At 43.1% G+C, this 12755-nt stretch overlaps 1 protein-coding gene across 3 annotated transcripts in view; it reads right to left on the bottom strand.

Moving 5' to 3' along the window:
* Positions 1 to 12755, bottom strand: part of MCUB (mitochondrial calcium uniporter dominant negative subunit beta) — a 92747-nt gene that overhangs the window by 26800 nt on the left and 53192 nt on the right. The gene's annotated exons all lie outside the window — the stretch shown is intronic.

A 12755-nucleotide genomic window follows, 5' to 3' on the forward strand; every position in this document is an offset into this window, starting at 1 on the left:
TTCCTTTTAGGAGACCATCTAAAATAAATGGATGCAAGTATGTTCTAGGTATTTGCTTCTCCAAGTTGGGTCCCTGGACCAGAAGCATCAGCACGCCCTAGGAGCTGATTAGCAATGCAGAATCACAGACCCAGCCCAGACTGATTGGATTAGAATCTGCAGTTTAACAAGATCCGCAGGTGATTCTCCTGCTCAGTAGACTTTGATAAGGACTGCTCTTGGTAGGTCTGTGTTGTCCGATTTGGTAGTCACTAGTCACATGTGGCCATTTATATTTAAATTAATTAAAATTAAGTAATCCTAAAAATTCAGTTTCTCAGTCACCTTAGCCAAATTTCCAGTGCTCCATAGCTCTTTGTGCAGAGTGGCTGCCACTGGACAACACAGGAAGAGAGCATTTTTTTCATCACAGAAAGCTCTGCTGACAGTCTTCTGGTTTCTACTAGTGCCCCGGTGCACGGATTTGTGTACATTGAAAAGAAATTAATTAGAAGGTGGCCAGCAGGGGAGGGCTGGGCAAGATGGCCGGACACGCCCTGGAGCCAACCTCCCGCGTCCCTCCCCGGCTGGCCGCACTTGGGGCAGTGCTGCGACTCAAAGGGCATCTGCAGAGTGAGTGAGGTTCCTCCCGCAGATGAGATTCCTCTGCCTGGCCTGCGGGGATCGGGCCAAAACCGGATTGCAAGAGGGCAGTTCTCAGGTGATGCACCCCGGAATCAGGCTCCCTCCTCTCTGGTTCCGGGTGCGTCACCTGAGAACCACCGCTGCCAAGTCACCGCAGCTCGGCAGCTCCTGCGTTGATCATCTGACCCCTGGTGGTCAGTGCACGTCATAGCTACCGGTCAGTCGGTCGAATGGTCGGATGGTCGCTTAGGCTTTTATATATATGTGTGTGTGTATAGATAGATAGATAGATACATATAGATAGATATAGATATATAGATAGGTAGATAGGGCTCTTAGCTTCTTATTTTTACTTTCCATGAAAAAGTTCGTTCTATTCTTTCTGCTTTTCTACTATTTCAGAAATCACAAATTGAGTGGTTTCCTTTACATGTTTAAAATGATGAATAAGTAGTTAAAAATGTATTCACTGCTACAAAATGAAATAATGACACTGACTCAAATAATGTTCCATTATGCTCAAAATCAAAGCAATCCCATCAATAATAAAACAAAACATGCAAATACTCATTTCTAGTATTAAACATTCCTAGGCAATTAGTTTCAACAAAATATCATCTATCACATTAAGGCTGTTCATTTGAATTTTATTTCTAAAACTATAACTCACTACTACATGAGAAGGAAAAAAGCTGATTATTTCTTAGAATAGATGCAACTCTCAAAAAAAATATGTAGAAGTTCTCCAAGTTTGATAATGGGTATTACAATACTATCTATTACTTTTAGTAAAACTACATGAAACAGAAAAATGTATCCATTTGAAAATATGTCAGAATTAATTCTCTACCAAAACCTCTTAAAATACTTAGATATAAATTATTCTCCATGTATAAAGGCTAAATATAAACATGTAGGGGCTAAAAGTTAAAGCACCTCCCTTTACTTCTCCACAATCCCTAACTTTCCCCCCTTAAGTAATCATTGTTAGTGGTGACAAAGACTCTCTTCTTGGCCAAATGTGACTCAGGTCCTGTAAGCTTCACTAAGCCCCATCCTTGGGCATGTCCTCCAAGAACCCAGTTTCAGCAAGAATCCTGACAAGTTGGTTTAGCCAGAACCCTCCATACCTGATCAAATTCTTCATCCTCCACCATCTCCCAAGTATTATCTGATCACCCTAGTCTGCCTTCAGCAAGAATCCTGTTAGGTCAGTGTAGCAAAGACCTACCAAACCCCACTCTGCTCCTCAGATATAAATCCCGATTTTTCCTTGTTGTATTTGGAGTTGAGTTGACTCTCTCTCTCTCATTGCAAAGTCCCCTGTTGTGGTCCCCCTGAATCAAGTCTACCCTCCTGTTCTACAAAAAGTGCCAGGAATAACTGTTTCTTTGGCAATGGCTTGATGTGCATCTTTCTAGATTTTTTTCTATCTACTACCACTTTTATATATGAGTTAATGTCTATGCTGAAGTCTGTATAATGCTAAAGGTATTAAAGACAGTTTATGAGTCAGGTTCCTAGATAGCAATAATGATAATTCCTCAACATAAAGTATTTATCATTTAATGTGAGATGAAGTTTCTGATCTACTATCAAGGAAATCATTTTAAGATGCACCCTTTTGACAACCAGTGTTATAGAGACAGAAAGACATGAGCAGAGCAGGGACAATGGGCCAGGTGCAGAAACTCAGCAGGGCGGAAAGCCCTGGATGCCTAGAAAGGGGCAAAGCTTGGAAAACGAGGACCTTGCAACCTTTTTCTCCCCTAGCATATTGCTGGACACGGGATTTAGATCCCCTGACCTTTAATATTGCTGGTCATGTGGTTTAGACCCCGTGACTTTTTCCTCCCTGAAGATAACATCTAGGCCTTAGTTGTATTTCAGCTCCAGGCCCAGAAAAGCAGCAAAACTAGACAAGTGACTCAGTGACTGCCTCAGGACCAGCTGCATTTACTAATGACTCCAGCCCTGGTGCTGACCAATCCGTGGAGAACATAACCCTGAAAGAGCACACCTGGAAAGCTGATGTTATATTGAGACCCTCCCCAGAGACCTCTCATAAGATTTCCACCTGCAAGAGAGAGATAAATACCCTCAACACAAAGGACTCATCCCTCCCTCTCCCTCAGGCGAGCATGCCTGTGCCATCCCCTTTCCCCACACAAGTATGTAACCCCTAAACCCTAACAGGTCCCACAAGACTTGCAACCAGAGGAGCAATGGGCAGCGGCACTTTGTTCTGGGCTAAACCCCTGAGCCTATTTCCAAGGCCCTCTTTCCTCTGACTTCCCAGTGGGCCAAAGCAGCCCCACCCAGGCTCTCCTGCTATGCCCTTCCTTAGTTCACTGTTCTAAATGTGTTTTCGTGTGGCCAATAAATTCTTGCTTGTTTTGCTGCAATCTGTCACTTGATTGAACTCTTTCCTTCAAGAGGACACGAACTGAGGTCTCGTTGTCTTGCTGGTAACACCAGGAAATGCTGAAAGGCAGAGTGGCCAGAGAAAATTATCAGGGCTTTCTCAAGCATTTGTGTGACTAACAATCACCTGCAGGGCTTGCTTAAAACTCAGATTCCTGGACTCCACCCCCAGGGATTTCTGTTCTAATAAGTCTAAGGTAAGAGTGTACAGAATTTGCATTTTTAGTAAGCCCCAGGATTGTACTGAAGTTGCAGATGTATAGACCACATTACAAGTAGCTGACCCTTGATGGCTTTCAAGGCACTTAAATTTCTGCATTTAATTCCACATTTTAGTGCTGGGTGAAGGGTTCAGGCCTTCAAATGATAGTATCAGGTCAAAAAGCTGACTCCAGCTTCCCTTTCATCACTATCTTTCCTAAATCCAATTCTAGTCACTTCACACCCCTGCTTAAAACCCCTTAGCCTTATATGAAGTAGAAAGAATAAAGACCCCAGGGTTGAAAGAAGGGGATTCTAAATTTAATTCAGCCACTTAACAGCTGAGCCATTCCAGGTAAGTTATAAGAGGGACCACTCTGTGCTTCAGTTTTCTCAAGGGTTAGGTGAGGATAGCAACATCTATCTTGTAGAGCTGATGTAAAGATTAAAACAAAGCATTAAGCAAGTGCAAGGCATAACACATGCCTAAAGGCTAACTCACCTCCCAGCTTTATCACTTACTATTTATTCCATGCAGTAGGAATTTGGGCCCCAGGCAAATGTGCTTTGTGTCATTAAAGTGCTTTCTTTATCTACTTCTACCTAACAAACTGTTATTCTCTCAAGGTCCAACTCAAGGACCTTTTCCTACTGGCCATGACAATCTAGTGGAAAAAGTACAGGCTTTGCAGTCAGAACTAAGATGGGATTCCAGCTTCAAGATATACCAAGTACATTCTGACCAGGTAGCTCAGTTGGTTAGAGGATCTTCCTGGTATGCCAAAGTTGTGGGTTTAATCTCTGATCAGGGCACATACAAGAGTCAACCAATGAATGCATAAATAAGTAAAACAACAAATCGATCTCTCTCTCTCAAATCACTAAAATAACTATTAAAAAGATGTACCAGCTACTATGATCTCTGACAGTCAGAGGGTTCAGAAGAAATGGGTTGTGAGAAAAAGAAGGGAACATGTTGGGGTGGAGGTGGGGGTGGAGGTGGGGGTGGGGGTGGGGGGTGGAGGGTGGAGTGTGGGTTATAGATAGAAGACAACAAGAGAGAAAATATTAATATGGGAGAGATCTGTTTGAGTTTCAAAGTAAAAGGACAGCAGCCATTAGTGGAAAGGAGATGTATAATGATTACACATTGGGGCCAAGTAACAAGATCAGGTTGCCCAGATCCGGCTGTTCTATCCGGTTCTCTTGCTCTCCCCTCCACTCCTTTACTTTGAATTTATATTAGTTCACACAAACACTCCATCCATGCTTTTGTTCCGGCCCTCCGGTCCAGTTTAAGAACCCATTATGGCCCTCGAGTCAAAAAGTTTGCCCACCCCTGTTAGAGTGATGTCACCATTTAGATTAAATACCTTTTTTTATTATTAAGAAAACAAAGATGCAATTTCCACTCAAGATTAAGGGACCCCTGTGCTCCATGCTCAAAAACAATGTATTTCCGTGTCCCCAAAACAAAAGAGAAACACAATGTGATAAGCAGGCTCAAGTGGACAGCCAAGGGGGTTCTGGGTTCTGCAGGAAAAAAGAAAATGTTTCAGTGGAAACTTATGCATTGTCCACAGCACATGTTTCCAAGTGATCACAGTTTATCCCTGTTCATTGGTTTGGAGGCATTTTGCAACTATTTGTTAACTGTAGGAAACTGGTAGGTATGTAAATTCTGTCCAACCTAGTAGTGATCTAAGGAACTTTCTCCCCACTGTGGAAATACCAGTTTTATATCCTTTTGCAATTCATCTTAACATTCTTCTTTCCATATAAATTTGTGCTGTTTTCTTTTTCCTTTTAATTGGATATAACATCTGCTTGGTCCCTTCATATTATAAGGTTGTGGATAGAAAAAGGAGGTCTATAAGAAATCTAACCAAAAGTAACCTTAAAGTGTGAACTGGTCATAAATTTCTACCTGGGCAGGTCATAATGAGTAGTCATGCCTCAGGCATATACCCTCTTTGGTAAATGGTTTAACTTTGCCTTAAACTAGCCCTGTCCATTGAAATGCCTCTTTTTCAGACCACCCCCAAAAGAACACAATCCTGTTAACTATCCTGTAATCCAATCATAGATAATTTCTGGCCTTCCTTCCTCCCACTTATGTAATCTTCCTTACCTCCCCTTCTTAATTCCAAATGCATAAAAGAAGCTGCAGATTGTCATTCTCAGAAGCAAGGCTACATTCTTACATCCACCTCCTCCCTGCTGTTTTCACATCTCAGGGATAATTTGCACCAAGGAGTTTCTAGTTAGTAGAAAGTTCCCTTTCCTCTTCCCCTTCAAATAAGCCTCTTTTCATAACTTTTGCTCTAAGCATGTTTTACAGGCTTGGGGAAAATACTGATAAGACACCTCCTCAGTACTGCTGGACTGTCTCTTGGAAAGCAACAAAATGTAACTTTTCAAGACAACAAACTGTAACTTTTCAAGACAACCCCAGATATCTATTCAACCTCAACAGAATTCCCCTGCCTTCATTGTCATTTAGCAACAGCCTCTGCTAAAAAGAGCAGGCTACTCTTTATTGTCTGCCCTGTATTGACTAGCTCTCTTGCAAAGGATAATAAACTTCCTCTCTGCATCTCTTCTTTTAGTTGTGAATTCTTTCACAGCCCAGATCAATGGCCAAACCCTAACAATGACCATCTACAAACCAAGAAGAGAGGCCTTAGAAGAAACCAATACTGCTGACATCTCAGTTTCCACAAACTGTGAGTAAAAAAATTTGGCCGAGACCGGTTTGGCTCAGTGGATAGAGCGTCGGCCTGCGGACTGAAGGGTCCCGGGTTCGATTCCGGTCAAGGGCATGTGCCTTGGTTGCGGGCACATCCCCAGTAGGGGGTGTGCAGGAGGCAGCTGATCGATGTCTCTCTCTCATCGATGTTTCTAGCTCTCTGTCCCTCTCCCTTCCTCTCTGTAAAATATCAATAAAATAAATTTAAAAAAATCTGTTTAGCCCTGGCCGGTTTGGCTCAGTGGATAGAGCGTCAGCCTGCGGACTGAAGGGTCCCAGGTTCGATTCCAGTCAGGGGCATGTACCTTGGTTGCGGCCACGTCCCCAGTGGGAGGTGTGCAGGAGGCAGCTGATCGATGTTTCTCTCTCATCGATGTTTTTAACTCTCTCTCCCTCTCCCTTCCTCTCTGTAAAAAAATCAACAAAATATATTTTTTTAAAAAAATCTGTTTAACCCTCCCAGTCTGAGGTACTTTGTTGATGGAAACCTTGGGAAACTATCACAAACACCAAAGCTATAAAGTATGTTGGTAAATAAACTACTTATTGTTTAAAAATTTTAGACCAGTTTGTGTGTTAAAATGAGTACAAAAATGCTAAATAATATTTGGTATATTATATTCAGTGGACTCCTACAACATGAAAATCCCTGTCATGTTCAGGGGAGGGAAAAGATAATGAAAACCTTGAAACTTTGTCTAAAAAGCTACCCTATCTAATAAAAGAGTAATATGTAAATTGACCGTACCTCTGCTACACCCACAAGCAATGCCCACACGCCATGCCCACAAGCCAATCAGGAGCAAGTATGCAAATAAACCCAACCAAGATGTCTGCAGCCACAGAGAGCAGGAGGGAGGCTTGGATTTCCCCAGCAATGGAGGAAGCCAAGCTTTCCACCTGCCCTTGCTGGCCTAGGCCTCCACTCAATGCAACGAAGTTTCAAAGATAGAAGATAAATAAATCCCAACAGAAATGGCTGCCGCCACGGAGCGAGCAGAAGGCTTGGCTCCACTCCAGGCTGCAAAGTTTCAATTGTAGAAGATAAATAAATCCCAGATGCCAGGGCCTCCGCTTGGGTCTCCGGGGGGGCGTGGCCGGCCTGCAAACCACCATAGGCCCCTCGCCCAGGCCGCCCCACGCCCCAAGGGAACACCCACCCTGATCCGGGACACCATTCAGGGCAAACCAGCCGGCCCCCACCCATGCACCAAGCCTCTATTCTATCTAATAAAAGAGTAATATGCAGATTGACCATCACTCCAACACACAAGATGGCTGCCCCCAGGTGGTCAAAGATCCTGCCCCCATGTGGACACAAGATGGCCACCACAAGATGGCCAGCAGGGGAGGGCAGTTGGGAGGGACCAGGCCTGCAAGGGAGGGCAGTTGTGGGTGATCAGGCCAGCAGGGGAGGGCAGTTGGGAGGGACCAGGCCTGCTGGGGAGGGCACTTGGGGGGGACCAGGCTGGCAGAGGAGGGAAGTTGGGGGTGACTGGGCCTGCAGGGAAGGGCAGTTGGGGGGGACCCAGGCCTGCAGGGGAGAGCAGTTGGGGGGGGGGGGAACCAGGCCTGCAGGGGAGGGCAGTTAGGGGTGACCAGGCCTGCAAGGGAGGGCAGTTAGGGGCAAACAGGCTGGCAGGGGAGCAGTTAGGCATCAATCAGGCTGGCAGGGGAGTGGTTAGGCAGTGATCAGGCTGGCAGGCAGAAGTGGTTAGTGGCAATCAGGAAGGCAGGCAGGCGAGCAGTTGGGAGCCAGCAGTCCTGGATTGTGAGATGGATCGGGCCTAAACCGGCAGTCGGACATCCCTCGAGGGGTCCCAGATTGGAGAGGGTGCAGGCTGGGCTAAGGGACACCCCCCCATGCACGAAATTCCTGCACCGGGCCTCTAGTCCTATATAATAAGTGTCCAGTCGTCCATTCAACAAGTCAAAGTGTAATATGCTAATGATATGCTAAGGCCACTCAACCACTCGCTATGATGTGCACTGACCACTAGGGGGCAGATGTTCTGACCAGTAGGTTAGCTTGCTGCTGGGGTCTGGCCAACCGGGACTGAGTGAGATTGGCCAGACACACCCTGGAGCCCTCCCGCATCCCTCCCCGGCCCCGATTGTGCACCGGTGGGGTCCCTCTCTCGGCCTGGCCTGTGCCCTCTCACAATCTAGGACCCCTCAGGGGATGTCAGAGAGCCAGTTTCGGCCCACTGGTGGAACGACTGGTCATTATGATGCACACTGACCACCAGGAGGCAGACGCTCAATGCAGGAGCTGCCCCCTGGTGGTCAGTGCGCTCCCATAGGGGGAGCACCACTCAGTCAGAAGCTGGGCTCACGGCTGGTGAGTGCAGCAGCAGTGGCGGGAGCCTCTCCCACTCCACAGCAGCACTAAGGCTGTCCAACTGATGGCTTAGGCCCGCTCCCTGGCCTAAGTAGTTAAATATGTGTTTATGTTAAACACTTAAGGAAAGAAAACCACTTAGTCTGTAGTTTCTAAAGTGGTAGAAAAGAAGAATAAAACAGACTATTTCATGAAAAGTAGAAAAAAAGAAGCAAAAAGCCCTATAGAAACTAGAAAACTTTTTTGAGAATAAAGAAAATGAGCATCCTCAATCCCACTAACCTGAATTCTTTTATGCCAGCCTTTATATATATACTAGAGGCCCAGTGCATGGATTCACGCATCGGTGGGGTCCCTCAGCCTGGCCTGTGGGGACTGGCTCTCCGACATCCTCTGAGGGGTCCTGGATTGGGAGATGGTGCAGGCTAGGCCGAGGGACCCCACTGGTGCATGACAGGGGCAGGGGAGAGACTGCAGGAGGGCTCCAGGACGTGTCCATGTCTGGCCCGTCTCACCCAGTCCCCATCAGCCAGACCCTAGCAGCAAGCTAACCTACCAGTTGGAGCGTCTCCCCGTGGTGGTCAGTGCACGTCACAGTGACTGGTCAAATGGTCGAATGAACGGTCAGACACTTAGCATATTAGGGTTTTATTATATAGGATGGCTTAAAAGATCATAATGGATTATTTGAGAGCTGATCATTAATGTTTTATAAGACTTACCTACCTGATTAAAAATGTCTCATTATTTTAAGTAATTTTATTTAAACAGCTCTATAACCATTTATCCTATGGATATACCAGAATCTACTTACCTATTGTTGGACATTTCCATTTTATATACTACTTCTACATATTTTTTCTAGTCGGAAATGAATGCATGATCATTTTAGAAAAACCATAAATCACATACTCTCAAAATAAAAAATAAAAATCGCTAATAATGCCATCATCTAAAATTATTACAGTTAACAGTGATGTATACCTTCCAGTTTATTTTCTATGTACTGTATTCAACTTTTTACCATTACAACTAAACTGATTCTAAACATCGTTGCACATAAATCTTTGTTTGCATTTTTTCCTTTGGAAGAGACTGCAGGATGATTCAATTATAAAGTTGTAACAATTTTAGGATCCTAAAAATGTATTTTCAAACTTCTTTGGGGAATATTTTCTTTTCTCCCCCTCCCCCTTTTAAAAAAATATATTTTTATTGATTTCAGAGAGGAAGGGAGAGGGATAGGTAGATAGAAACATCAATGATGAGAGAGAATCATTGACCAGCTGCCTCCTGCAGGCCCCCCAACACATGCGTGCATACACACACTGGGGATTGAGCTGGCAACCTGGGCATATGCCTCTCACCAGAATCGAACCCGGGACCCTTCAGTCCGCAGGCCAACGCTCTATATCCACTGAGCCAAACCGGCTAGGGACAGGAATATTTTCTTTGCTTCATGTTGCTTTACTCAATACAATCCCAGATTTGTAGTAGTCTGCATCTAACCAAGCAGATTTTCATAAGGTTCAGAATCAAACAAAGACACATTTTGGCATCACGAGCAACAAGCTTCCTGCTGGAGACTCACCCTGACAGGCCACAGGTATCTCAACACCTCTTTAACTGAGTTTTTTCTTGTTCCTCCATAGACCTGAGCCTCTCCTTTATTCCTTACCTTGATGAACTAGTAGACTAGTAGTTACAATTGAACTGTCATTGAGGCCTACTGATTCTATTTCACACAGAGCCCTCAAATCCAACCTCTCCTTTCTAGCTCCACCTCTACTGCCCTAGCTCAGATCCTCACCATCTCACCTAAACCACTGTAACCGCTTCCTCACTGGCTTCTCCCACCAATCCAGTCCAGATTAAGATCTATTCCAATCTTCTAAAATCACATAAAGCAAACCATTTCTAAGTTTAAAGACCTCTATTTGCTCTCCCTTGCAAAAAGACCAATTCCAAATAAAACTTTCCATGAGTTGATTCCTGTCTACTTCCCCAGCATTCCTTATCATTCTCTAGCACCACCTACCTGCCAATTCTGTATTCCAGAGATGCCAAACATATTGCAATTTCTTGAACTTGGCACATTGTTGCATACTTCCTTGCCTTTGTACTTATTCCCACCCTTGCCTGGAAGCCCTGTCCAGTGTACCTATGTTTCATGGTCAACTCTTAACTCTCTCATCTTCCCACCATAAAACCCACAGAACTCATCATGTACTAGCACCCTTTTGATGAACTCTTCTGACTTCTAGATTTTAAATCTTCCTGTCAAAATCCATTTCGTAGCACACACAAATACTTCAGTCTCTCTCAGGTACTACATGAATCATCATTGTTGAAATAAATCTTTTTGATCTAGGCATTCGAAGAAGTTAATCCACAACATGACTAAAACAGAAGTGATACATATAGCATCTGACTAGTAACCGACAGTAACTTCCACATCTCAGCTATCTGTCTCTCAGCCAGGTCACATTTAACTCCCTTCTAAGCATTTGGCATTTAGGCCAGTCATTCCCTCATTCTCTGGAGACTGACCTCAGCAGGACCCCTGAAATTATCTTCTGGTAAATATTTTTTTCATCCTTCCTTTTTTTCCTTCCCTTCTCTCCTTTTTTTTCATTTCAACAAGGAAGTACTTTTGAGAGCAAATAATGAAGGATCACAATCCAGAGAGAAGATATTAGACTAATTTGCTTGTCCACTCTAGTCTGTTACCAACATATTGAAATATTAGAACATATTGGCTTAAAAGTACATTATTTATAATTAATAAATGGGAAGTCAGAAGAGTTCATCAAAAGAGAGCTATTTTGGGCAGTTAGATTTTTTTAACAGAAAAGCAAAACAAATGATAAAAGCTTGGAGCTCAGTGTGAGGTTCTATAAAAAAATCATGACACACCACAGGGTGGAAAACTAATGAACCCAAGAACAAGCTTCAAAACAAAGTAATAATGATCTAGCTAAGGGGTTTACTTGCTTGGTTCACACATTCCATAGAACTCCACATTAAGTGGTACATAAAACAGGGTTTTAAATTATTGTTTTTATTCATTTCCTATGCTTATTATTTTACCCATTTCCTTCTTCAGCATTTCTTCTGCATCCTCACTCCTTCCTTATGTGTTAAATTTTGTTCACTGCGGCTTTTAATAGTGTTTTCAATGACAACCTATGTATGGGTAGTAAACCCTCAATATCTGTTAATATATTCTGTTCTTTTCACTGTTGAGTTTAATCTGTTTACATTTATTATTTCAGATAAAGGCCGATATCTGCCATCTTATTTTGTGCTATTTATCCTGATTTTCCTTTGCTTCTTTCTTCCTTTTTGTCTTCTGATAATTGAACTAATTGTTTTTTATACTCTTTCACCCTCTATTAATTTGGAAGTACATGTTTGTTTGTTTCTCTATCCTTTTACTGTTTGCCTTGTACATTTTAAAATATTCTTACTTAGCTTAGAGTGTAAAGTTAATTTGTCTACCCTTCTACTGAACAATGATAAAGATCTTAAGTTGCATCAATCATCATTAAGAAGGAACTATTTTTACCTTATTTTTTGGAACTCCCCAAATTGTCATCATGACTATTGGTATATATAGTTATTACTTGTTAGATTCATCTGTATTTTGCTCTCCATTTTTTTTTCTTGCATCCTACTTTCTTTTGTGTTCAATTTTATTCTTCCAGAGAACTCTCAATAAGTCTCTTTAAGTCTCTCTGACTTTATTTTGTTGAAATGATAGTTTATTGGATATAGAATTCCAGATTAATTATTTCCACTCAGACCCTTGAAGACAATCCTTTGCCTTTTGGCCTCTGTTAACAAATCTTCTGTAAATTTAAATATTTTCTCCCATCTTTCTGCTTCTGGGGTTCTATTTTCACCACAGTGTGTCAGGTACAGATTTAATTTTATTTTTTCTTCTTAAAAACTTCTTCATTCTAAGAAATCACTCTGAAAAGGGCACTCATGGAGTGGGGAGAGGAGTGGCCTGATAGGGGGAGTCTGACTCTCAGTGTAGCTGGAGGGCATCCATGCATAGGGGCAGTCGGCATGGAGTCTCAGAGCCTGCACATGGTGAGGAGGGTGGGGTGGCAGAGCCTGAATGGGGGAAAAGGGCTTCTGATGCAAGGTAGGCTCAGAACAAGGTATTAGAACCCAAATCCAGTGAAGAAGGGGAAATGGTGGTGGCACAGATGACAAACTGTCACACATAGGAAAACTGATAAAATATATCAAGAATGGAAGTCAAATGTATCCTGTTAAAGAAGGGAGCTACCATATGGTACCAAAGAAAATAAGAATGAATCCTGTAGTACTGTAATGGAAGTACTGGTATGAACTTGTGGTTTTTAATATGTAAAATTATAAGCAAATATAAATAAGTGAAACAAG

Source organism: Plecotus auritus, assembly GCF_963455305.1.
Source record: "Plecotus auritus genome assembly, chromosome: 1".
NCBI classification, from domain to species: domain Eukaryota; kingdom Metazoa; phylum Chordata; class Mammalia; order Chiroptera; family Vespertilionidae; genus Plecotus; species Plecotus auritus.